The 27,062-nt window shown below is 46.8% G+C and overlaps 1 protein-coding gene across 11 annotated transcripts in view; it reads left to right on the top strand.

Annotated features, from left to right (window-relative positions):
- HPCAL1 (hippocalcin like 1) overlaps positions 1-27,062 on the top strand; it is a 72,903-nt gene that overhangs the window by 36,895 nt on the left and 8,946 nt on the right. The window contains exons 1-2 of one of the 11 annotated variants that reach the window (XM_068937194.1): positions 18,225-18,438; positions 22,156-22,283. The exons of 8 other annotated variants lie outside the window; for them this stretch is intronic. The gene's annotated coding sequence lies outside the window, so the exon portion shown is untranslated. Of the gene's footprint in view, positions 1-4,622; positions 4,755-17,977; positions 18,439-22,155; positions 22,284-27,062 lie in introns of those variants that run through there. 2 more of the 11 variants (XM_068937192.1, XM_068937196.1) reach the window with 2 other exon arrangements.

Here is a 27,062-nt window from a genome sequence, read left to right as displayed (position 1 = left end):
TACATTAAGAGTATTGTATACACATGCCTTTCTTTCACACCTCATCTAGGACCTTGGCAGATTTGCAGTCCCCTTTACCTGCTCGGCAGCTCAGGTGCCAGACCTCCAAGCGCTGTGATGCTAATGCGGTTTTAGCTTGAAATCCTTGGTATCTTTTAAAGTAATCTGAGGGCCAGCATGGGATAAAGGTTCAGGATTTTCTGTTTGCCTCTTTTACAGCACCTCCTCCTCTCTTGGAGTCGCGTGCTGGGCTCGGTAATGTAACTCTCGGCATGCCATGTGCCCTTCGGTCACCCCGAGCACACCAGGGAGAAGGAAGAGAGGTGTGATATTCCCTAATCTCATTCAACTTCTCAGGCTCTTCATTCTTTGCAACGAGTGAGTTTTCCAAAATATTTTGAGGCAAAGCATCAAAAATGTAGTGTGTGTAGAAACGGGTTCAAAGGGACCAAATGCGCTAGACCTGCAGGGGCAGGGTAATGAGGAGAAGCTGAAGCAAGGAGAGGTGCTGTGTCTTCATGGGAAGGTCGATTTATGCGTCGATTTGCAATCAGCCTGTGACGCTAAAGGCGACGCCGTTGCCAGTTTTGGGGTGTATGCTGGGCACTGAGAAAGGACTCTCCTATAAGCAGTTGCAAGCCTGTGGAAATCCAGCCATGGACCAAGGACCTTCTTTGTGAGCGCGTGTCCGTAGTCTGTTTTTAGCTCAGGCTTTGGCATTTTGTGACCACACTAATGGCGTGTTAAGGAATTGCCGCAAATTTTATTTAAAAATGTCACAATGTTATTGGAGCACAAACTCGCAGCACTGCAAAGAACAGTGAAAATGTGTGTCAAACGCCAGGACTGCGGAGACAGCTTGAGCGGAGTGATCTCCTTCCTAGAAAGAGCCCGAGATGGTCCTTGCCAGCGCAGCCAGCCCCCCGCGGGATGCTGCTGCAAATTGGAAACAAATGTGTTAATAAAACATACGAGCTTTCTGCACACTTACTGCATTACACCAAGCTACTTGATTATAAGGATTGTTTATTTTATGGGGTTTTTTTATATTCTTATTGAGAGCCATTTGTCAGTCTGCACGGAAATCTGATTAGCTGAGAATTGCTAGCTCTCTGGTATATGTTGACCTGTAAAGTGAAGGATGCAGCAATAAACACAGTCCATTAGGCTGCTAAGGCGGCCTGTAGGCTTCTTTGGAGGTTGGAAAGCACAGGTCTTGACACTTAAATTTTGCTTTCCCTCAGGTGCTCCCCTGTGCTTGGCGTGGGGCATCTGCAAGGCCTTGCCTTAGGGGCTGGCAAGGCAAGGTGATATTTGGCCTCTCAGCTGACCCTGGCATTGAGCACCACGGGCACGTTTCCAGCGGATGTTGAATGGGTATTGAACAAAAGCTGATAAAATACAGATAAGGTGACTAATGAGAACTGCAACCTTACAGTGATATTTTTGTAAATGTCTCTACTATAGTGAAAGCCCAAGGCTGTGCTAGCCAGTATCCTCATTTTTCTTTTAATTACAGTTAAAAATTTAATTTATTGTTAATAATTTAGGGAAAACCTTTGGAAATAAGACAAGCAAAGATTCTGGCAAGCTTTGTGCTCTGTGGTAGTGCCTGCAGGATGCTCAGCTGTCAGTGTGGCACAGCGAAGCACGGAAGGAGAGGGGCAGCAGGACTGTACTGTTCGATTGCCCATCCTGGCATTTGCAGAAGAGGCTGCAGTCCTGTCCAGGGCAGGATAAAGGTATGTTTTTAACCACTGTTTTGACAGGACATTTTCAGCTACTTGATCAAGGTGAATCTAGGTTGCAGCAGGACTACACAGTATGTCAAAATGCAGCCTGCCCCATGTCCGTCCAGGTGCTGAGTACACTGACCTGTTCAGAAAACCCAGTCCAGCTGGTTTAGACTGGCCAAGACAGTTTGCTTAGACTAATGCGAAGGGTGTTTGTTAGCTAATGTAATCTAATGTCATAAAGCATTTCCCATAGAACTATTTTGCCTTTGCAAAATTACTTATTTAAGATATCCAGAAGGCTCCATTGGCTTGCATGAATGTACTTTTAATCCTAATTTGGAGGACCTTTGGTTAGAGTGGCACAGCAACCTTAGTTTCCCGTTCTTATATTCATCTTCCTAATATTATCAGGAGTCTGGAAGCAAAATGTCTGTGTTTGACAGCCTGCTTGTGATATTTGAAGCTGTACAGTCCTTTCTTGAGCAACTGTGTAATGGCATGCCTACATGAATTTTTCTTTTCTTGGAAGCAAAAATCAGTAGTGAGATACTAAACACAAGACAAACGCCTTCTTACAGTTTCAAGTGGCTCAGTTTTAAATTTTAAGTTTATTTTCATCCAAATGACAGTTTGCACCTGTTGTGAAAAAGTAGTATGTTAATGCGGAGAGTAGCGAATGCAGTTCCCTGGCTAGAAGTAGGCATCACAGTTCCCGTCAGGGCCGTGTCTGTTGCTTGGCTGACTGCTAAAGAACTGGCATAGCATTTGCTAATAATCAGTCATAAAAACAGTACCATGATTAATTAGGGTTTTCAGATTTCTGAAGCAGTCATTTCTATTTTAACAACGTCCATGTCTAAGTGACCCTACTCTGGCTTGGCTGTTCTCTTTGAACTGAAACGGAAACAGTTTGTAAAACGGAGAAATTTGTTTTCCTTGTGCAGCAAGCGGCAGACAAGAAATTCTCTAGCCACCATAGCCTGTATGCGTAGCCACGTCAATCTGTTGACACAAAGTAGGTATTTCTGTAAATTTATTTGCTTCTTGGGGGTGCTGGGTTCTGTTCTCCTTAATGCAGAAGTCTTGCTGCTTTAGGCATGTTAATGTGCACCCTTCTCCCCTTATTTTTTAAGAAAGATCTGTGAATTTCTGATTGCCCTTTTTTTTAAAAAAAAAAACTCTGAGGGATCGTTTAACTTTTCACCTTTATTTTACCTTTGAGGGAAACTAAATGTCATACCAGAAATTTCCATGGTAGATGTGTGAGTAGCTGGATGGTCTCCTCCTGGCTCTTAAATCTGGCCTTAAGAGCAGTAGACTGCCAAAGTGGCAGTGTCACTGAGAACGTTCAGCCCTTTATGTCTGCTAGTGCCTCTCAAAATAAAGTTTGGGGCCTTTCTGCAGCTGCTTCTGAGATCCAGTATTTGCTAGCACAGATACCCAAAGAACTTACAAGTAACAGCGTCAGGAAAGTTGCAAAAGAAGAGCCTTCATGGTCTCAGCTAAGGTCTAGCTATTAGGAGTCAAAATTATATTTAAATAGGTGGGAAGGGCAAATAATTTGCTGTTCTTACCCTCAGTCACCTCTTTCTGGGCACTGCCTGACTGGCGTGGGCCTCGTGCAGATGATGGCTCACGTGTGGCACCCTGCGCACCTTTGCTGCGCTCCCGCCGAGCATCTCCAGTCTGAGCCCTGCTGTACTTTGCAGGGGGTTGGACAGGCTGCTGGGGAGCGTGTGGGGCTGGATCCCCGGGACGCAGCGGGGCTGGGGACAGGAGCCCCGAGGGCTGGGGTCAGCGCCTCCCTCCGTAGCCGCCGCTGCAGCCGCTTGCTCCCGTGTGAGCTGGCCCGCAGGGGAGCTCCTGCGCCGGGATGAGCCTGGGGTTACTGAAGTTAGGGAGTTACTGAGGTGGTTTCCAGGTCTGCGTCTGGCACCTTCAGGTGCTTTGCCCTGCTCTAAAGGGGATCTCCAGTCTTCCCTTTTCTGAGCGCCTTGGGAGCAGAATATCCATTCGAGAGCTGCTCCTGCACCGGGGGGGATTTTCTCTTCCTCTCTCCAGCCCCTCCCTCCTGTCCCTGCAGCGTTTCAGGCTGCTTGTGCCCGGGCTGGGTTGCAGCGGCAGCGTGGAGCCACAGCCTGCCGCAGGGAGCCGGCCACCCCGGGGCTTGTGCCGCGCCAGCGGCCGGGCCGCAGGGTCGTCTCAGGCGCGTTTGCAAGCACGGCCGCAGGGGCTGCCGGCCCCGGGGCACTCGCGCGGCAAAACGACCTGCAGCACGCGGGAGGTGAAGCTTTGGAGATGTGAGCAGTGCCTTTTGCTGGTGGTTGTAGCGAATGCTGGCTGGGGACGTTTTCCAGGGAGGCAGGGAAGGGAAAGATGAGCCGACGTCATGGTTTAAGCACAGGTACCTACCTGGTTTCGTGCCGTGCCAGCACGGCACGGTGTGTTCCTTGCCACGCTCACTCTTCAGGCTTTGTTTTGTGCTGCTTCTGCTGGAGCAAAGGGAATGGCTCAGCCGAAGGGAAGGAGCTGCTTTTCCTTTTTCAGTGTGGTATACTTGGCTTTTTTTTTTTTTCTCCTCCCCCCTGGGTGGGAGCCAGATGATCAGTTTTCACAGCGCTGCAGCATGTAATGCTTTGTGCATTTCTTTACTTGAGAGACTCTTATTTTGCCGCTCTAGGAACCAGGATGCTGAGGGATATAATATAAATACACAGAGTGGTACAATGACATCTGTTCTCCACTTCACCGTCTTCCCAAGAATTTCTGTGTATTGGAAGAACGTTAAGTGCAAAACCCACTACGGGGCGGAGTGAGCGTGAATGAGTGGTTTATGCATGTCTTTTTGCTTTGTATTTAAAAAAAAAAAATCTAAAAATAAACTCCTCAGTAGCCTCCACTTCCTGGTTAGTGCAGGGGCTGTAGCAGAGGGCAGAGCAGCTGGAGCCGTGATGAGACTGTCCCCGCTCAGAAAAGCTCCCTCCTGACTCCGCGGGCCTGCAGCCGGGGGCAGCGGAGGTGAGAGGGGCCCCTCGCGCGCTGCGGGGTCCCCCGCGCCGTGGCGAGGATCAGCCTAGGGAAGAGCCTCCTTCTTGCTCGGCCGGCCGGTGGCGGCGTGCAGCTGCGGCGAGGGCTTTAGGGTGGAGGGATGCTGGTGTCCCCGTGGCGCGGGGTGCTTCCCTCACGTGCGCGTGAAAGACGGCGCGCGTCTGCGCCAGGCGGCCGCGGGGCAGGACGTGCGTGCGTGCAGCAGCGGGGGGACCGCGGTCTCGGCAGACTGCCACCGCCACCTTTTCTGGACTTCCCTGTTCTTTTCTGGGCCTCGTGTTTCCATTGCTTGGTACGCGGACGCCGTGCGTGTGCCGCACGCGTGATGGCTGCGTAGAACGGGTGCGCGCCCGTGAACACGCTTCGGCGGCGTGAAGTGTTTGTAATAGCATGGGGCGCTGCTTGCGTTGGTCCTACGCGTGTGCGGACTCGCGCATGACAGGAGGCGTTAGTCAGGTGGTCGGCGTTAAACTCTAAAACCCAGCGAGTGGTTTAGAGATTCGGAGGGGAAGAAGCAACTCTGGATGAAAGGGGACAGTAGGCAGAGCGCTGGTGAAGCAAACGAAAACGTATTAAATACGCAGCCCGTCATGCAAGTGCAGCAGCGCAGCGTTACAGTGTTTTAACCGGCACTAAAATTCAATTGCCGCTCTAGAATGGCAAAGGCGTTGTTTTAAATTGCAGACATTCAGGCACGTGAATAACTGTGCTCTTGTGGTAATGCAGCTTCTCAGGGGAGCGGTGCTGCTCTTGTGTGGTTTTGCAAGTCTGCCCGTGTGATACAGATGCTACAGGGCTGTTTCAGACAGGAAGCGAAAAATGCGGTGCCTAATTGAAACTCTAAGGGAAATCGAAGGCAGGCAGCAAGCAACTACAGAATACAGCTGGGGGACGGCTAAGGCCGTTGCGTTCGTAGAAAGGGGGAATTGGGATGTTTTTTCATTAATGATACTACAGCATTTCCTGACATGTTGCTTATTTTTCTGAAGAAAACATAGGTGCACAGTGTGCGCACAGATCATTAAAAAGTTCACAGTAATAAAGTGTTTGCAAATAAGCCTTCCAATGTGATAGGAAGTTGCATAGTTTCATCTCTTCAATACATACAGGGCTGAAACTTCCCTAGCTCGTTAGGTACTTGTGGTCAGTTACAGATATCTCGTAACGATTCATACAGTATGTAGTTCTGGCCTTTAGCTGCCAGCGGGGACCGTTTCTCTCTAACCACGTGAACTAAATTCGTTTTATTTCAGGAATTGCTTTGCCTTGCTTTTCTCAAATCCAGAAGCCAGTGATATGGGTGGATTTCTTTGAAAACCCTCCTAAGTTTTATCTGTGTTTTCTCATAATAGTCTGATTCCTGCTAGCCTATATATCATCTGTATAATTCTGTTGCGTATTTGTACTTCACGGATTATTAGTTCTTTGAGGGTTAGCTACCTCCTGCGGGGTTTCCCACTAGTCCGTTTCGTTATGTAAAATTTACGCTGGTGAAAGAAAGTACCTATGAGGTGAATGAGTGCCTTAGTTTGGTCATTGCAACCTCAGTTTTCTCAAGGGTATTTACTTGTTTCCCTAGCACGGAAGAGATTTTGCTTGTCGTTTCAGCCGTGGGCTTGCAGGGCAGGAGGACTACCGCGTTGTGAAAGGCTGACGCAGCAGAATAACTTGCAGCGTGGTGGGTTGCCAACCTTGGCCAGCTGGTACTTAGCACTGCCGGGGTAGCTTAAATACCAGGTGGCCGAGCAGCGAGCACAAGCGGCGTCTCTAACCAGGAGCAACCGCTGTTTTAAGAGTGTTGGTGGACAGCGGTTGTTCTAACTACATTTAAAAGGTCCTTTGAAAAGTACCCGGAAGGACTGCAGATTGCACAATTACCTGACAAGCTGCTTGAAGGGTCAAGCGGAGAAGCAGAACAGCAAAACTTGAGAAAGCTTGTGTATGGGGGAACGCAGCAGCAGTCGCATCTTTCTGTATTTGTGGTGTTTTTGAATGTGGCAGCCAAGTGAGGAGTTGACAGATATAATTTAATTTCTGAAAGACTGCAGACAGTTTTGCACAAGGGACTAATTTTAAGTAGATAATCATAGGTGAAAAGGAAAACTTGGCCAGTCTCGTGGAGCAGAACTGTGGTGGTGTTTGGTGAAAATCTGTTTTTACCATAGCGAGGGGTTAATAGATAAGGTCTTTCAATCCTTTAGTTCTGGCCCTGTGCTTATATGTTCATTAATCCATGTAAGAAGGAACTCGGCAAGGCAGGGAAACTGCGAGGTGTCGTGACAGCTTCTTGCCCCAGAGTTTTGAGGTCCCCGCTCTTCAGGCCGCTGTTTGACTGGCTGTCGTCATGAGGAATCGGCCAGCTCTTACTGACTGCCAGCTGTTTTTTGCAGTGTTGGAAATTTAAAAATTTCTATGTCAAATGCATATGCTCTGCATGGTCAGCGAGAGCATTCATTATTAGTCACGTGAAAGGAGAAAGTGCTTTACAGTGACTGCAGGCTTCGGAGTCATGTTACCGTGCGCTTGAAAACCACTTCTCTGCACAGGACCTTTATTGCTCACGAATGATCAGGGTTTCTTCCTGTCTTTTTTCCTCCAAAGCAGGCGATGTGTGCGTTAGCGGAGACGCTCTGTGCTAAGGCTAGTGGGTACGGGAGGGTGCGCAGGGCGGGACGGCTATTTAATGGCGTCTGCCGTCATCTCCAGAGGCAGGATGGTGTCTCAGCCAAGACGTGGCTCTCCACTTAACCTCCACATAAGTAGGTTATGAATCCCCTAGTGTTTTCTCTATGTGTGCTGAAGAACTGGCTATGGTATAGGAATGTTCTTTTATGGATCTAGTAGTTTTAACTCGCGTTGAACTTGGTGACTAATTGCTTCAGCGGTGAAATTCAGCGTATGAAACCAGTGCGTGACTGGAATTGGCTGAAGTAATCTTCTAATTTAGCTTCTCTGAAGACTTTTTTTCATCTGGCCAGTTTGGCCAGCTTTGTTGGAGGCTGGTGGGGTGTTTTATTTGGGGGTGGGCGGGGGAGGGTTGGGTCGTCTTTTGTTTTTAAAGATGACTCAATAATGGCTCTTTGTCTCTTTGGTGTATTATAATTAGACTGAGAAGCAAGGTATTGAGTAGCTCTGGCTAAAGCTGTCCAAAGAACAATTTTAACTCTGCTGTTGTATGAAGAATCTTTCTTTTTTCCTTTTCCAGTTATGCCCGCTGGTTTGTATTTTAGCGTAAGAGCGTTGAAGGAAACGAGCTGGCTCAGCAGAAATCGAAATCCAAACTAATCTCACGCTATAATAAACGCTCAATGGTCTCATTGTCCGTGGGCGCTTCAACAGCAAACTGAGGGGGAGGGAACAAAAAAAAAATCAGTTCAAAAACCGGTCGCAGAGATTATGAAATAGATGGCAGAGAAAGTGTCCGAGCCCGTACCCAGGGAGCCCTGCAGCTGGGGCCAGCCGGCGCAGAGCTCGGATGTGAACCGCCTCGGGCGGCGGGTGAGCGGTGCCAAGCAGGGGAGAGCTTCGCGCTCTCACCTTTTGACGCCGCTCGGCCTTCCCGCAGCCCTCGCGCCGGCGGCCGCCCCGCCGGCCCGGCTTCGCTTGCTCGCTTCGTCTTGCAAGACGCCGCCGGTTCCAGCGAAAGCTTCTTTACGAGCTTTGCCAGGCTGGTGCCTGAGCCGCGGCCGGCGCCGCCTGCCCTTTCGCCCCGCCGCCCCTCGTTGCATAACTGGCTTAAGCGTTACCTCGCCCTGCTCTCCTTGGCGTGCCTTTAATGCTCCTGCGTTATTTGGCCTCTTCGTTGCAATTAATAACTTTGCAGGAAAACTGCTTGTTAGCTTCAGTGAGGGTTTGGAAAGAGAGACTGTAAGTTTATGTTGTTGCACACCCGCTTTTGCAGATCCGCCTGATGCCTCGACTCAGTGGGTTTTCCACATAGCAAAGCTATGTGGAAAAAAAATTTTCTATGTATTAAACAAAAAAAAAACAAAAAAAGGTAGCTTTTGAACTCCTGTTCCAATCAGAAACTGAAAGTAGAATGGCTTTTTTTTTTAATTTGTCAAACTGAGAAATGTAGAAATTAGAGCATATGCAGAGGGAAGCAAGGTAACTCGCACGAGTTTTAGTGACCTGAGGAGCAAATCTGTTTAGAATAAGATTTGTGACTGATCCTTGAATTTGGCATTTAGGGGTTTAGTTTGTTATTATGGAAAACAACATTGATAAAGCCCCCCCCCAAAATGGTGTGGATTAGCTGTCAGCTATGTTCACGACCTTCTTCATTTTCATACAAGTGAAAACTCTGTTAGTGAAAGTACCAGACAGATTGTTTTTTCTCTTGCGAACTGTTGTCATGTATTATTTTAACTTATTCCTGTGAGTTCTAGTGCCAAAATGTGCAGTTGCTTACTGCCAAAGTCTGTGAAGCTTCTTAGCTGATATTCATACTGTACTTGAACAACTTACAGCACTACTACTAGGTGCAGGTTGGCAAAATCCCTGTGTCTAATGGGGAAAAAACGTTCTTCAAGTTTAAGACAGGAGGCATCCAATATTTACAGTCAGGGTGAATTTTATGGTGTTTTATGGGCTGGGAAGGAGCGGTGGGAAAGAGGTCCATAACCTGCAGAATGAGAGGAAGCACATATTTTATTTAGGCTTGCCAAGTGCTGCCATTTATCAGGCATCCCCTCTTTATCCTCCCTTCCCGCCCTTGAACCTGCCGGGTTTTGATTTGCAAGGTTCCTCCATCCTGATTTACAAGGCTCCTCCATCCCCTCGGTGTAAAGGTGGTATTTCCCTATGTTCTGCGTGATAACAGGAGGCGTCGATGTGGGCTTTCCCGTGGCTGGCGGCGGGGGTCGCAGACCGCCTGCCGGGCTCAGCGCCGCCGCTGCGCTCGCCCCGCGCGGCGAAGCGCCGGCCAGCGCCGGGGAAGGCTGCCCCGCTCCGCCGCCCTGCAAAGCGGGGAAGTCCCTTCAGCTGTCTTTCTACTGAAATTATAAGCTTTTTGGCAGGGCAACAGGCTCTTTTTAGCCCCGTGCATGGTGGCTGGCACGGCGGAGGCCGGATTGCGGCGATGACCTTTTTCCTCGCGGCGGGAGCGCGTCCCCGGCGTCCCGCTCGTGGGCCCCGGCGGCAGCCGGCTGATGCGATTCCCAGCCCGGCGCTGGGACGGCGAACTCGGCAGCTTGTTAAGTTTATGTAACGCCGTCTCAGATGTGCTCTTTTAGCAGAGGAACAGTAACTCCAGCCGCGCAGAGGCGCGAAACCAGGCTTATTGCGCTACTACTTACTTTAGATGAGGTGATGGCAGGAGTGTGGTGCGCGGGCCTTCGTCGGTTTTCTAGGGGAAGGTGCAGGCTTGGAAACACTGACCCGAACGGCGATGTGAAGCAACTGGGTATATTTCAGCGTGGTTATTTCTGAGCAAAGGCTGTGGTGTTGCCGGCGAGCTCTGTGATCTTTGCCTGCGCTGCTTCAGGGAGGCCCTGGGGCTTCGTCATGCAGCCGGGGGAAATGTGCCGTGACAGAAGAGCAGCTTCTGTCAGGAGAAAAGGAGCTTGTTTTAGGCAAGGGAGACCGATAGATTTGGGGTGTGTATACACAGAGAAGTTTTATTAAGCAGCGTGCTGAAACGCGTTAAGTTTTGAAGGCTCTTCAAGGCGTGTGTTTTCAGAAAGATCAGCCAGCAGAGCGAGGTCTGGCTTACCCAGGTCTGTTTGCCCTGCGCTCTCGGTAACGTACCTCCGTAAAGCTGTTGCGGTACGTGGTGGGTTTTTTGCAAGCGATCAAGCCGAGAGGGGTTTTTTTGCAGTTCGTGTGGTTTCTCTCCATGCGTTTGCTTGGGCAGCGACCTTCCCCAGGACGCCGGTCTGTTTTGCCGGGGTCCGTCCCCGCGTTTCTCCGCCTCCGCGGCCTCCCAGGGAAGGGGTGAAACGCAGCTGGCGAGGGCTCGTGCCCGTGCGGCCGTCACCTTTGCGGAGCAGAGCAGGTCTGGGAGCAGCAACGGGAAAAAAAAAAAAAAAAAAAGGGCTTTTCTCAGCGGCTCGCTTACTGACAGCAAGTGCTATGTGTCTGTCAGGGTGCATAAATGCTTGTGTGCTGAGCTGTTTCCCGTGCCAGTAAATGCAAATTCTGAGACCTGTCGCACCCTAAGGGGTCTGCAAGCAGCATTCAATGACATTTTCTGTAAGCTTGCTTTTTTTTTTTTTGAACTGCCCTGGTAAAGGGGAATTTTTATTTTTGTAGCAAACTGCCTAATAGCCTTTCTGTTTGTTACAGCTGTTCCTCTGATACTGCCAAATCTGAATCGCTCCCTTTCAAAGAAAAAAAAAACACAATAGCTGGATTATGTATAAAATACGAATATAGATATGTGAGAAGCTGCACTTGCTGATTATGTTTTCTTGTACACAAACCTTATTGAATAACAAATAGAGAGTGATTGTGGTCTCCCACAGTTAAGGTTGTGGTTAGATTACTTTGTTTGTTTGTTCCTTGTACAAGCCTGCATGTTTTGTTTATAAAATAAATACCACCCTTATTGCCTGCTCTCCCGCTGGATGAACCAGAGGAGTGGTCCTCCCCTGTCGCAGGGCACTGAGAGCTGGAGAAGAAACTGGAAAATCCATGTGTGACTTGCACTGAAAAAATAAGATTTTTCACGTGGAGATGTTCCAAAAACATGTTGGAACACTTATTTCTTACATTGTTTTTCCACTGAATTTCCCATCTCTTCCATTAGGCCTTATCAGCAGATCAGTTTTAGGAGCTCCACGTTTAGGAATGCACAGATTAAATATCTGATGCTATAAAATTGCAATTTATCCTTGACGTGAAAGAAGCTCAGGAGACTGTTCTGAAAAGGTGGTTAACCCCAGGAAGGGAAAAGGAGAGAAATTCAGGGGAAAGATGTGCTATCCAGGTGATGCACCTAGGGGCTAACATCAAACATCCCTGCTCATAAAGGGAGGAGAAACTGCTCTTTTGGAAACACGGAGAAGAGCTGGCCCAAGTCGCTAAGGTGAGGCAGCCCTGAGAAGGCAAACCCATGCACTCCCGTGCAGGAAACGAAGCTCAGTGCCTCTGTGCAGGCACGGCGGAGACCTCATCCAGCCCGCTGTGAGAGCGGGTTGCTGCATTAAGTGCCAGGGAGGATTGAGAGGGCACAGGGAACAGAGCTGTGTTTGAGAGCAGGTGAGAAGAGTCTGAGGGGTTAAGCTTCATAGCTTAACAACAAAGGCTGGCTGGGGGAGTGGTTACTCTCTCTCTCTGTATATATACACACACACATATATATGTACATATACAGCAGACAGTAAGTTCTAGCAAAGACTATTTTGGGACCAAGCAAATGCTGTAACCAGCACTGAGTAAATTTGGTCTAGAAGTTAAAAGATGCCTTTGAGGTCCTGTGAGAGGCGCTAACTGAGGTGGTGGGAGCAAAGCTTGTCTGGTTGTTAAGATGGAGCTCAAGAAGAAGGCAAGAAATGACAGTATGTCCACCGTATCAGGGCACGAACCCAGTGAGCTGGAGGATCCCTTCCGCTGTGGCATCCCAACGCTTGCACTGCGAACAACCCACGCCTGTTTGCTCTCCACGCAGAATGTGTTATTCTTTTATCCCGATTCTTGTTTATTACTGTCCCACCTGCAAAGTGCACCAAGAGGAGTTCCCAGCTGTGCTGGAAAGTACGGCACAGGCATGGAGGCACAACTGCATTTCCAGCCCGAGTGCTGCAGCTGAGTTAGTGCAACCAGATGAACCTGGGCAATAGTAAAGAAGAATCACTGACACCAATAGTTGGGTCTTGCTAGACAAGCCAGAAGGGGGTAAGGCTTGCGCAGGTTTACGCATGAGTGGCAGTTGTGTCTCAGCAAGAGGCAGGAAAATCAGTGCAGCACATGTCCGTCTTGGCTGTCGTTGGGTTTCGTTGTTCCTGCCCTCCCCCTGTGCAGCATTATGGTCCCACATGCGGCAGGGGGACAGCCAGGGCTTTCCCGTGCCTCTTCTCCCAGCACATGGCGAAAGAACGTCATGCTGAACTTCTCACTTGGTGTGAGCTTCCCCTAACATTTATTTTTATCTAAATGTTGGTGCCACATCTATGTGCCCCTTTAAGGTCCTCAGCATGACAGTATTTCTGGGAGAAACAGCTCATCTTCAAGAATACTGAAAATACTGGGCGTTGACTGTAACATGAAAGTGTAAGTATATTGAAATACGTTCGCCCTGACGTATGAGTGGAGTAAAGGGAGTTTATAGGACACTGAGACGGTTTGAAACCAACAAGAAAAAGGAGAGCAATAATCTATAGTCGTTCTCTCAGATGAATTTCCTGGGACTGCAAGCACTTAGCTGCTCTGTGTCCATGAACACACATCATGAATATTAGATCTGTTAGCTTCTGAGCCCTTTCCCTTTGTTTTAGGGCTGCGTTTGTGAAAGCTACAGCCCTGATGCATGCCAGCTCACAACAGACAACCAGGCAAAGCCATCATTTCTCTTGTTGCCCAGCGAGAAGGTGCCTGAGAAGGTTTTTCTGCCCTGCCTAGCTCCGTACTGCAGGAGACCACGTGCTGAGGCTGGTAGGCAGGGGGGCCGAGGCACATGCACAGGGGAGGCTGGCATGAGATGTAGCACCGCAGCACATCGGGCTGCTTCCTACCCTGATTTCCCAATAAACCAAGCCAAGGCGAACTGTTGTAACGGCAGCCCTGAAACCCATGGCATTTGGGGTGACTGTCTGACAAAAGGCTGTGAATGGAAAAAAGTCACCTCGCAATCTCTTCGTAGGGGTATTTTTCAGTGAATTTGGTAGTCTTCAGCTCTGTGCATATGGTGCTCGCGTAGGACATCCCTTCTTCGCCCGACCATCCCGGGGAGCGGGGCTTCGGTGGGAAGGTGCCGAGCTCGGCCTCGGCTGCGCTGGGCTGGCCCTCAGGCAGGTCGCTCTTCACCTTGCACCCACGGTTAAAAATTTGGTGTTGCCACGGGCTGTTTCTTACTGCACCGAGTATAATTTCAGCACAAGGAAGCTACCTTCTCAATTGAGTGCTCAAAGTATTACCATGATATGAATTAGCAGAGATAACGGAGGAGTTTTATAATAATAGTGCATTTACTAAGAGCATTTTGTTGGCTAGTGAACCCAGAACCTGCTTGATAACTGCTATGACAAATAGTTTTGACTCTTTTACTCCCTTGTAAAAGTGGGAAGGAGTTGGAAACTTTTATCTCTTACAGTTTTGGAACATGTACAGTTTCGATGGCTATCTCTGCAGGTCAAAACCACAGACAGCTGTTCCAAACTGTGGACAATTGCTTTACGCGAAGCCGTTTATGAACTAATTTTTTCCTCCAGGAAGCTGCGTTTGTTTTTTTCAATAGCATTTCAAAGCAATGCCCTTTCTTACCAGTGAACATAGCATGAAAGTGTGCACAACTGAGTTCTTTCTAATCTGCTTATATCTTTGTTTTTGCTTTTAGAATATAATTTAGAATATATATTTTTTCCACATTACTTCTTAATTTGGCTAGCCTGATGTTTTCCAAACCTGTGATTTCCTTTCTACTCTCCCTTATTTTCCGTTATTAAATCTTCCAGCCTACTGAAAACATCTGAGATGTAGATTTAAACAACTTAGGCACAGCCCAGGTCTTCCTCTATTGGGTTAATAGGCAATGTGTGCTCCAGCACACTAAGCGTATGTTGGAAAATGACTGAACAGGCTACCTTCCCGTGTGCCTACTCTTAAGGCACTGAGAATAGGGCAGGTGAAAGGTGCAACAACTGCATGATAGGTGCATTAAAAGTGGCTCAGGCAGATAAGAAAGCTGATGTAATCCTGTACAGAGAAAAGATCTGGATGTCTGCATCAAATATGGATAATTGTATTTAGGGTCTGATTCCATTATGTCCAAGCAAAGTAAATGCTCCATCAGTATTCATTAGGGCGGTTTTTGGCTCAACCCCTGTTGCCCGCTTGTCAGTATTGTGCCCTGTGCTGCCCGGCATACCAGTTGTCCTTGCTCTGGTGTTGCAGATCTATCTGAGGAGGTAAAAAAAAAAAAAAAAAAAAAAATACTGGAGACTGCTATCAGTGTGGGAGCTTGAAAGGGAAAAAGGTGCAGTATAAAAAAGAGTAAAAGTAAAAAAAACTTTAAAAGTATTAAAAAGTATACTTTTTAAAGTATAAAATTTAAAAGAACGGAGTGGACGTGTGGAAAGAAGGGAGCTTTTGAGAGATATGAATAGAGCAAGGTTAGTGTCTTCGCAGGTTGGAATAAACAGGCTGTTGCAGCTGGGAAGGTCTTACGAGAAAGGGTTCAAAGGTAAATGGGGCTGAGAAGTGGGTTTGGTGCGATGAACAGGTGGTATTGCAAAGGGAAAAAGCAGGGTTTTTATCAGCTTCTGGCTTAATCTTTGATTCTTCTTCCTTGGAAAAGAATGTTTGCAGGGGCAAGCGCAAGTCTTCACCTTTGGGAGTTCAGCTGGCTGTCCCGGTCTTTCCCCAGGGGCAGAGAGGTTTCATTGTTGGCAAGGGGCTGCTCATACCAGGACTGTGGGCAGCCTTCCTGCTTCCCCGACACAGGAAGTGCAGCCCACCAGGGAGACCCCGTGCAGCCCCCAGTGCTCAGCTGGCTCAACCATATTGGACTTATTTCCAGCACCAACGTTTTTGGTGTTTAGTAGCATTCTGGAGAAGGTTTATTTAAAGCCTTCATCCTTTCTATGGGCTCTAGGAAGTAGGAAGTGCTTCCTCCCTGCTGTAGATCCCTATCCACATCCCATCAACTCTTTTGTCTGCTTCCTTGCAATCCCCACCCTGCTTGGAGTTGCTCCAAAATCAAGCACACCGGAGGCAGCATGCTATTGTTTGAAAGGGTCATCCTTATATGTGTGTCCTTTCCTTTTCTCAGACAGCGTTTCTGAACCAAAATGCCAGCTGAAGAGCAGTGTCTGGGAAAATGATATCAGAATAAATGTCTAATTGTCTGCTCTGCCTTGCCGCTGCCTGGGCAGTTGGGAGAGTTGGAAAAGAGGAAATACAGAGGTTGACCTTCCTTTGAGAATGCCATTGACATTTTCTTTAGGTTTATTTGTGAATCTTTGAGGGGGACAGGGAGGTCTCAAAATAAACTTCTCTTGATCTGGCGTATTGAGTCAAGAAGCTCAAAAAGTGTCTTGAACACAAGGAAGAGAACCTGAAATGTTTTTAAGGTACTGCACATTGTCTTCAGAGCATGGAGGGAAAATATGGGAGTATTTCTATTATCCTGAATATATCTCAGGAGAGACCAGCAGCAGGAGTCTGGCTGTATTGGCAGAGATGGAGGAGCAAAGATTGAACGGGAGGCTTCAGCCAGGGATGAGCGTCTGCTGGAGGATCTACCTGGTCCCTCCATGGGCCTGACTGCTTTGAACTGAGCAGATGAAGCTTCGTTTCCTTCCTCTTGCAGGAACCCCAGCTTCCAGCCCCTTCCTTGATGCCAGTGTAATTCCAAATATTTACATCAGTGTCAGAGCTGACTCCCTTGACACTGAAGGTTGCATGTCCCCTGGCCTTCCCTTTTTAACATCAGTACTGCAAACAAAATACTGTTAACAGACTTCAAGGCTAAGGGAAGCAGCCTTGATATTGAACGCTGAAAGAAGACATTTGCACATTTGTACACCATGGAAAAACGCATCACTTCACAAACTGTTAACTAGTACACTGTCCTTCATGATTTTACCCCTCCTTTTAACCACCACCACGTCCTTTGAGCATTTTTTCCTGTTCCTCTAAAGAGGAAAAAATACATGATAAATTGTGGTGTTGATGTTATGCAACTGTTGTACTTATGGAAGGTTTTTGCTGACATGCCTTCTCACACGGGATACCTTCCCCATGCAGAAAAGTTGCTGAAAATTTCAAGGTACAGTCAAATAGATTTGTCATCCCTGGGAAAGGGGGTATTAAAAAAAAATCGCCCTGGTGGCTAGCATGGATCTTGGCTTGTGACTGATACAGAAGTTGAATAAAAATACTGGATTTAGCAGGATTTTCTTTCGCCCTTTTAGAACTGGAACTAACTTACAGTTGATATCAGGTAGAGCTTATGGTGTCTTCACAGACCAGAGTAATAAATGACAAAATTGAAGCACCGCAGAGGGCAGTAGCCCTTCCACTGGCATGGCTGGACCCAAGAAAGCTTATCTCATGGTCTGAGATGTTAAAATATTACGAACAACATATATTTTTTCCTTTGCTAAAATAAGTCCATGGGGACAGTGCAATCTGAAAGAGAGACCCTGAGGTGGTATGAGAAATGTTTTTTTCCTCCTTCTTCATCCTCCCCCCCCATGAATGTCCACCCTCAACATCCATTTTCAGATAAGACACTCATTTCCTGTTTTTCCAGTAGAGATCTTCACTGATACGACACCAAGAATCAGACTGGGGCAGGATGTGCTGAGTGTGTGGTCTCAGGTGGAGGTTAGCACTTCTAATTTCATGCCTAGTGGGATACTTCCTGCTTCAAACCCATTTCATCTTCCTGTTACCTTACCTGTTTGGAAAAGAAAATACAGCCATTTGGTGATTATTGCTACCACTTAGATATAAATGTAAAATTCAGTTTGACTTGATTTTCCACCCGCTGCCTTGCCCAGCCTGCTGACAAAGAATCAGCTCCAGGCAGCCCTTGCCTGCAGCACTCAGGAAAGCACATTCAGCGCTTTGCTGGGGATATTGGCTGGGGATGGAGCCCAGTGGTGAAGGTTAACGGGGAAAAGTGATATCTTGATTGCTGATAGCATGACTTGCTTCCGAGATGATTTGCATTCAAGTGTTGAATGCTACACAGAAATGTCAGAGAAGAGAAAAGATTTTCATGTGGGTGTTCTTTGTCCCGCTAGGAATGCCATTGTGTGTCTGGCTGAGGCAGTCTTTAGCTGTCTCCTCTGTTATGGAGTGCTCCCTCTTTCCTAGATAGACACTATCTGCTCTTCTGCATAATTTATAGTGAGTGCTCTCAGGAGCAAATCATACTGTAGAGTGTTCAGGATTATTGAAAGTTGCTGTAACTGCTTAGTGCATCAACTGGGTTGCAGATGCAGCTCCCTGTGGGAGCAGGCCATGCTATTGCATCAGCCTCTGCTGCCGAGGACTCAGCTGCTGAGAGAGTCCCACAAGTGCAGTTACTGACGGGTCAGCAAAGGGATATTACTACCCATCTTTGTACTGCTTTTGCAGAAACTAGTCACAAAGTAATGCAGCACCTCTTCTATCTTCTGGAGAACTTCTCCCATTTTTAGTAATGGGAACTTAAGCGAGAGGTGGCAGGGGCTATTGTGCATATCACCATGCCTTGTGCATGGCCAGAGAGAGAGTCTGTCACATCGCTGCTAGCCAAGCCAAGATGTCCTTCCCGTGTCTGAAACAGGTACGACAAATAGCACTCCGGAGTCAGGATCCACCTAACGAGAACAGCAGCACCCCCATCCCCTGTGCCTGCGAGGTCCAGGCTTCACACCAAGGCACTGCCCTAAGTGTGCTGGCAGCCCCCCTTGGTCACCTTCGTACACACTTTTTGCATGGAGAGCCGTCTACCTGGGCATTTCCTCCATGTAGTGAGCACACCACAAGCTTCTGGGAGGACATGGTGAGTATGCTTCAGTCATGTGTCTGTCTCTCCCTATATCAATGTCACTCTTGCTGTAATTCAATACAAGGTGTGTCACGTTGTGTTCTCAAGGCAAAGAGGCTTGGGCGTTGTCCTGATATCAACCTGAGCACAAACCTCACAGCGCGGTACTGCCATACCTGATGTGGATGTTTTCTCCAAGCTGTGTGCTGGGTACATGGCAGTCTCTGGGCTTTTGGTCTCCTTGATTAAAAAAAAAAAAAAAACCTCTAAGGCTGATTCAGTCACCTGCATCAAGACGTGAGCAATAGCCTCGGCTGCTGTAGAGCTTGAACTGATTTCTACTAGTAGATTTGGTCTCCTGCTGCCTAAGTTGCAGCATCTGGTGGAACCAGGTTTTTTCCTTACTGGTGAGATGCTGTTCTCACATAGTTATTTTACAGGGTCATTACACCTGTGCAAGAAAAAAAAAAAAAACCTCTAAGTTTATTTTTTAGATTTTTAACTTAAGCATTTCTACGTTCAACAAACAGGAGAATAAAGATATGAAACATTTAGATTACTGTCGTTACAGGTTGCCACTGAAGGGGAGGGAGAATGCACAGTGTTTCGAAAAGAGTTTTGTTTGATTGTTTAGTACAGTGCATTTTTACCTGCAAGTTAACCAGTGGCTGTTGTCCTATTGTTAAAGTGGTGGCCTGTGTCAAACATAGCATTGGAGACAAGTTTGTTTAGAAAGCTAGATAAATAAAATAATTCTTGAAGAATAAAAATTCTTTTGGAATAAAAAATAGAGTAATAGTAAAAACTGTTAGCAATAGCTATGTACTTGGTAGATGAAAATGGTAGTGACAAATGGTCTTTCTCTTTTGATTTTTTTTCCTGATGTTTCAGTATTTTAAATTAAGCATCTGAGTAAATGTCTATTGAATTTTTGTTAAAGGTGGTTAGTGAGCATAACTCCAAAGTCAGTTTTCATCATCTTTTTCACTAAACATTCCTCTGTTAAATAATATTTTCAATTTTTAAAAACGTTTCTTTCCACTCCTTGAAAACAAGCCCAACTCTCCCCCTCTTCCCTAATTTAAAGAAAACCCCCATTAGCTATGCTGAAATCCTCTTGGCACCTCAAAATCTCACGTCTCAGCGCAGTACCTGCAGCTGGGGAAAGGAGGGGTGTCAGATCTCTCTCTCTCTCTGTTTGTTTGTTTTTCATTTTAGCATCATTAGCAGTGATGCTGGTCTGGCAAACCAGCTTCTGAGGGCTCTGAGGGCTGCTTATCATCTGCCACTATCTTTTGCAAGTGTCATTGTCCCAAACTGTCCGTCTTCTGTGGCTGCATGGCTCTGATGCTGGAGGGTTTGCTCAGATGCAGTTGGTTGGCTCCCAATACTGGAATTTTTTGGCTAATTCTTCCGATGCAGAAGAAGAAATTTAAATGCAGCTTCCTTTCTCCCAAGGCTGAGATTATTCTGTAGAGAAGACAGGTACATAAAAAGCGGGAAGATGACTGTATTTGTTACTAAAATCAGTACGTATGCATCCCTGAATGCATAGGAAACAAAACTTTTAAGAAGTCACTGCGCTATTGAAAATCCTTTAATGCTTTAAGGACTTTATGAAGCTAGTTTTGTACCCCAGAAGTGGAAAAGAGACCAAGATATTGCTTCTTCCTTAGTGCATCAGAGTACTCAACGTGAGATCTAGCACAAAATGATGAAGGGACTGGAGCATCTCAAATAGGAGGAGGAGCTGTGGGAGCTGGGAGTGCTCAGCCTGGAGAAGAGAAGGCTCAGGGGGATCTTATCAGTGTGTATGAATACCTGAAGGGAGGATGTAAAGAAGTTAGAGTCAGACTCTTCTCAGTAGAGCCTAGTGACAGGACGAGAGGCCACGGGCAGAAATTGAAATACCGTAAATTCCACCTGAACATCAGAAAACACTTCTTTCCTGTGAGGGTGACTGAGCACTGGCACAGGTTGCCCACAGAGGTTGTGGAGCCTCCTTCCCTGGAGATATTCAAAAGCCGTCTGGACACCATCCCAGGCAGTGTGCTCTAGGTGACCCTGGTTGAGCAGGGGGGTTGGACTAGATGATCTCCAGAGGACCCTTCCAACCTCCCACTGTTCTGGGATTCTATGAGTATCTCGTGTCACTGGGCAGCGTATTTGATGTATTGTTGCCGATTGCATTGACACTGTACACAAAAGCGCTCAGTGTTAAAAGAAGCTGTCAAGGGATGTCCAGCAAGTGAAGGATATGAAACTGAATGTAATTTACATTAGTCAATTAAATAAATTCATCATACAAAACTTTTAAAATCAAAGGACAAGACAGCTCATCCCTGCTATTTCTGTGTTTTTAATTTTATCATTCTATCAGCCCTGCCCCATACTGACTTTTCACTTTTCTTTCCTTTGACCTTTGCAGACTCCGGGGATGGAATATTCTCTCTAGTTTCCTGATTCATATTGGGCACTTTTCCCAATGCTGTAGGCCTGCAATCACAGAGGTTTATCTTATATTATATATCACAATAGTATCTTAAATTAACATGACGTGGATTTTTCCTCATGCAACCTAACCTCCTCTGAAAAGGACCTTGTGTATTAAGGCATTGTGCTGACATGTTTTCCGTGCTGTGTAATACTGTGTAAACAAACTTTAATTTTTTTTTAAGCCTTGCCAACTTCGCACCGCATCCAGAGGCAGAATAAGGTCGGCTGCTTCTCCCTCATTTTCATTAAAAAAAAAAACAACCAAAAAAAAAAAAAACGGAGGGAGGAAACAAGGAAAATCCACTCTTTATTTTCTTTTCCTTTTTCAAATAACGAGCTGCATCCCTGCCTAATCTGCTCCCACCCAAATTGACCCATTTTCCTAATTTGCTCAAAACATTTCTGTGCTTTTTTTATTGCTTTGGGAATACTTACCCTTTACACTAATAAGCTGTCCTCTCTGAGCTGGAAAACATTTTAGAGAGCCCCCTGAGGAACATTCAGTGTTCTGGTCCTAACGTAGGTCTCGGTTTTTCCCCGCTGCCTGGTTTCCTTCATTAGCAAGAACTCGTGAATGCTGGGTGTGTTTTGTGGTTCGTTTCTTTGACGCTGCAGTGCTTTGTAGTGTGGTGGTGAATTTGTTACCATACACTCAATGGCAGCCTCTTCCCCAGGTGAGGGATGTCAGTACCAGTGTACAGCAGCTACCTGCAGCCGCTACCTACCCCCACGCGCTTGTAATAACTGCAACAGCTGGGAAAATGCTGCAGCTGTAACCTGTAAATGCTTTGTCTCCGCACGGTGTACGGGTGGTATGAAGGTAAAATGGTTCTCGGGTTAACGCACCAGTGCTTCATGTCATGGAGTAATAGATTTTCTGTGTAAATCAGGAATATAATCCTGAGTATAGCGACTTAAATATACATGAGGAATCCAGAGCGTTGTAAGTGGATTTCTTCTGTTCTAGCAGTTGCAGCTGACTCCATGAAATCAGTGAACCATCCTAAAAATACCCTTCTCCCACAGCTGCTTGGAGGATTGGCGCCTTTGGAGCCGCACCTTTCTTGGGAGAGCTGGGGGAATAGCCGGTTACCCATAATCATTTTTCATTTGTGCTCCCAGACATGCGATCAGGTTTTCAAGATCGCTGAGTAGTTCCCGTGTACATGTTAATGGTTAAACTTTCAGAAGAATATAGCGCTAAGTATGTGACCAGTTCGCTGTGCCTTTCTGCAGGTTGTTGAACTGAGATACCCAAATTTTGGCAGAGTTCTCCAAATGTGAAAATGTGGTGATACAGGTGGTGGTCATTCCCCTTCAGCCACTTTTTTCTAGTAAGCCTTTGAAGAGGATCTAGCTTGAAAGTAAGTTACAAGTAGGCAAAATTTCTTATTTAAATAAAAATCTGATTGATTGTTAAAAATGAAGAAGTTGGAAATCCCGTTTTTTTAGTATTGTTCGTCCTTTGCTTGCCTTCTGATCAGCTTTGTTTTTCTTTCTGTTTCAACAAAGACAGTAGAGGAAGTAACTCTGGCTCTTACTGAAGCGAATCTCTCAGATTTTTAACCCTGCAGCATTTGTGCTCTGAAGTCTGCAGGGGAATTTTTGGTGTTATTTTGTATTGCAATTTTTCTTTTGTCTGTTTCTATTATTGTCTTCTAAAGATGTGAAAACATTTCTTGTTGCATTTCAACTTTATCCAAAGGTGTTACTTTTAGCCCCAAACGTGTAGCTTGTAAATATGAAGCCGGTGCCACAGTAGCTTTTACGTAATGATTTGTGCTACTTTTGCCATAGGGCAGGAAAGAGGTTCACATGAATTTACCAGAAAGCACCAGATATCTATAGCAACGTATTTGTATATCCTGTAGCTGTCTATTGCAGCCCTTGTTGCTTAGGATACTGGCATTAAAATGTATAACAAAATCTGCCCTTTACTTGAGAGTTCGTTATCTGTCCCAGGCCCGTGTAACCAGACATTTCCCCTTGGTGTTTAGATTAGGCTTGTTGACTGTCCCTGGACAAAAAGGGATCTAGAAAATATCTTTAAAATTCCGTTTTGCAGCGTGTTTGCTATGTGATCTTAGCGAATGGGATTTATTGAAAGTGTTTGGTGGTGTGGTCGTTGCTCTTCTTTCAGTCCCAGGACGCGGCAAGGCAATCCCACCGCTTTGCGAGCTCTTGCCTGGTGCTGCAGCCCCGCAAGCCGCAGCGTGCAGGCAATATTGCAGGGCCTCCAAGGGGAGGATGGGAGTGTGGAGCTAGGTCGAGAGCTGCTTTCTCCCATATTTTTTGCAGCAAAAACTAAGTTTATGTAATAAAGTCACGTGCAATGAGCTGTGGGTCCTGGTGAGCAGTCTTAAGAAGACCGAGTTTGGCCTTTTATACTATTACGGGTTTGTGACTAGCTGGAGTACCCGGAGGGATGCACCAGGCACGGAGCATGAGAACCTGACTCCCTCTTGTGGCTTGATCCACAGGAGCCTCAACCACCTGAAATAAGTTTTTGCATTAACTGAGCTGCTAAAAGTTGACTTTCTAATAACAGCAGTGCAGAAAGTGTTTGTCCCAAGGGTATATTCCACAAGTGTGACAGCACAGATCTTTAGCTTTTATTTGGGATAGCTTTTTTTTATTATTTAATACAAGGATCAAGCGAAAAACTGTCAGAACTAGCTGATTTTTTTTTTTCCCAATCGCGTTCCAGCCCTGAGATCCCTGTTCCCGTCTCCCCTCTTGTCCATGGGACCTCGCCAGGAGCGCAGGGAAGCCCCCCGGGCGCGGGGAAGCTGCCCCGCTACAGGCAGGTGCCCTGCTGTGAGCAGATGCGACATGGTGGCGGCTGAATTGCTCTGGGAGGTAGGACCTTCCCATGGCTCTCATCTTCACCTGGCCATAGAAAAAGGAGTCTTGAGGCTATTTGCAAGCAAAGTCTTTCTTAATGTAATGCTCACAAGGCCATGGCTGGCTAAGTCCCTTCATCTCTTTTTCCTCACCCCAAGGAGGAAGGGATCAGTGGTTAAACTGACACTCCAGCTGTTTTCATAAGACGTTTTCCATCAGTATGGAAACAGCTCTTGTATTTCGGACCGTCTTAAAATGATGTTGAGTGCCTGGCTTATGCAGTTCATTTGCTTTGGGCTCTTGCAATCCCGGAGGTGCAGGATTGCAGCTATGCTGCAGCTTCAGGACCATCACGGATGTTGGACATGCTCTTCGTGTTTTGTAACTGAGCATTGCAAGTGAAATGGTGCTAGATTTCCCCCTGCAAAGCAAAGAGCTCAGATTATATAAAGATTATGTATGGTATTTCTCTGTGTGCTGTCTTTCTCTGCTGAAGTGCACCGCAATGCTACAGACAGGCATTTCATAAATTTTCCTCTTTCTATTAACACTAAATCAGTATCCAAGGAGGTTTGCACAAGGCAGTGTATCTCTAAGGAGACATTTCTCCTTTCGCACCCTTAACTGATTCGCTCACAGAATCCCATCAGGAGTTCAGTTCAAGGAGTTTTTGCCTTCAGAAGATTTGAAATAAAAGCAGGTTTGGTCTCCTGCCGTTCTGTGGTATGTGCAAGAAGGCTGCTTCTTGCAATAAGCAGTGGTCAACTGAGAGTTTATTTAAAAAGTAGGATGAACTAAACTTTGCCATAAGTATTTGAAATACTTGAGTTTCCGGATGCTGGCAACCAGTCTATTTATTGCTGAAATTACAGAATTGCCAGTTTAGCTGTTTTGGAGTTAGCTGTGGTTATTCACTGCTGTGCTGCCTGATTCATAACTTGCATCAGTGAGTAAAAAGACTTTTTACTCCTTGCTAGGCTTTTGCTGTTGGATTGTTGCTTATTTTTGGTGATCCTAGAAGAGCAGAGGATATAAAAGTTTGGATGGAAATTCTGTTAGCATCTTAGTTTCTCACCTGGCTGTATGCTGGTACCTCTGACTGCTCATGTAGGTTACACAGGCAAGCAGCAGCACAGCAGAATTTTAATCAAGATTTTGGCATGAAATTGGAGCAAAAGTGCATCGACCTTTTCCCCTGTTTGAGCTTTACATGACTGAACACTTCCATGAGCAGCAACGTACTTGTGAAGTCTGTTGGTCTGCCGTGGTATTTCCAAGCTTTTTCTTCTCTAATGGCTTCAAGAGCATTTCTGTGGTTATTTTTTTGCTTCTGTGGGGAACTCAGCCTTGATGATAGCGCCAGAAATTCTGACAGCTTTTGTTCATCGAGCTGGGTAGGGGCTGGCTTAGTGCAGTGTGCGGCGTTGCTTGCCCGGATGTCACCCGTCGCTGCGATTCACTTCTGGCGTGGGGAATGAGGGCGGGCTGCACTGGGGACACATCTGCCGACTGCCAGGGAAGGTATCCGCTGTAGGGACGTCCCTCCTCCCTTGCTGGTCTCCCTCTCGCCTCGGGTGAGAAATGCCCCCTCAGGAAGTCTCCTTTGGGAAATGCAAAGTCCTTTTGGGAACTGCCTGTTTATTTTCCCTTGCTTCTGACTTAAACCTCCACCAGACGCTGAGCCTTTCCCATGTCGCGCTTCGCTCGACAGCATCGTGGGCCTGTTACAGCCACCTGGCACTTGCTTCGCTGTGGCTTCGGTTTTGTCTCAGGCCCTTTGTGGGAAGCAGGCTGTGGCTGTCCGTGCCCTCCTGAATCCCTCGCTCTTGGACTGTCTTCCAAGCGGTCGGTTTTGATCCCAGAGAAACCTCCTGTGGGGGACGAATTGCCCTTCACAGCTGACCTTCGTGCTCAGGCTGTGCGGGCGGTGCAAACATGACCTCTTCTTCTGCTGGCCAAATAGCCCGCTGCACTAAAGACTAGGGGTGCAGACGGGAAAACCAGCAGGATCCTTTCCCGAGGCGCGCAAGCGGCAGTGCACCTCGTCGGGGAAGGACCTCAGGCATGGCACGCGTCACCCACTTTTCCCAGCTCGTGTCTAATAACCTTTCTGACCATCGCTGGCCAGACCAGGGCGGGATTTGGCATGCACCGACTCGCAAGCACAGCCCTACCCGCAAGGCTGCCCTGAGCTCTCCTGTCCTCCTCCTGCGATGGCCGTTACCAGCCTTGTCCCGGCTCCCTGGGCTCCTCATGGTGAAGCCAGGCGGGGAACCCCTGGAAGCTGATATGATGAAAGCGTTTTATAGCAATCGAATGAAATTGGAGGCCAGTTGGAGGCCAGCGGCAGGGGTTTCTGTCATGATTAATGAGATATTTAGGTATTTCATTTTGTAGGAGCTACCTGAAGCACAGTTCACATCTAAGAGCTGTTTTTCAGATGTACTTAAAAAAATTAATGCTAATGGTGGTTATTTAATTATTCTCAACAAATCGGTTACAACAACTGCAGGGTTATATTTGGGTTGAACACATTACAAAGCCGTTTAAGAAGCTCATATGCTAAGAAGGATTGGGTTTAGAGCTTTGCACATTACTTTTCTGATATAATACGAGCTAAAAGAGGAGAAAGGGTTGAAATGACCTGTAAATTGGTTAAATGCAAAGTCTACTCAAATGTAAAGCTTTTGACGCTGATGTTGAATGAGTATCCATCCTAATAATAGGATGTATATTATTGCTATTGGAAGTAGTGAAATCTAGTAAATGAAGTTAGCTTGTTTTACCTTTTACCTTTTTGTACCTTTTACCTTTTTTACCTTTTTCCATTGTCTAGCATCTTTAGTGGGATTGATAAAGATATTGCAGGAAAAGGGAGAAGTGATATTAATCGTTTTCAGACCTCTTTTAACTACCAGTTTTAAGGCTTATTGTGCGTTCCCCAGCCGGGCGCACGCCATGATTAAAGCTGAGTTTATTTCTGCTGAAAGTCCTACTCCTGCGTTAAGGGGGCTCTGTTGCTCTCGGTCATTCTGGTCCTGGTGCCCCTGCACCAGGATCGCACCATGACGCCGTGAAGCCTGGGAGAAAGCTGCCGGCGAGGCAGGCTGCTTTTGAACTGAGCTCCTAGGATGCACTCAAGCATCTTAAAGTGAGGCCGTTCACCAGAGGACAGAAACTAAAGGAGCCTCTTCCCTAAAGGACAGAAACATAATGTTACAATTTTTACTTTTAAAACAGAACCACGGTCGATCAGTTATTTGCTCCAAGGCACTGTTTTCTGCAAATTGACTGCAACA

This window comes from Struthio camelus, chromosome 3, assembly GCF_040807025.1.
Source record: "Struthio camelus isolate bStrCam1 chromosome 3, bStrCam1.hap1, whole genome shotgun sequence".
NCBI lineage: Eukaryota > Metazoa > Chordata > Aves > Struthioniformes > Struthionidae > Struthio > Struthio camelus.
The sequence above is the reverse complement of the archived record's forward strand: the minus strand, read 5'-3'. Positions and strand labels throughout refer to the sequence as shown.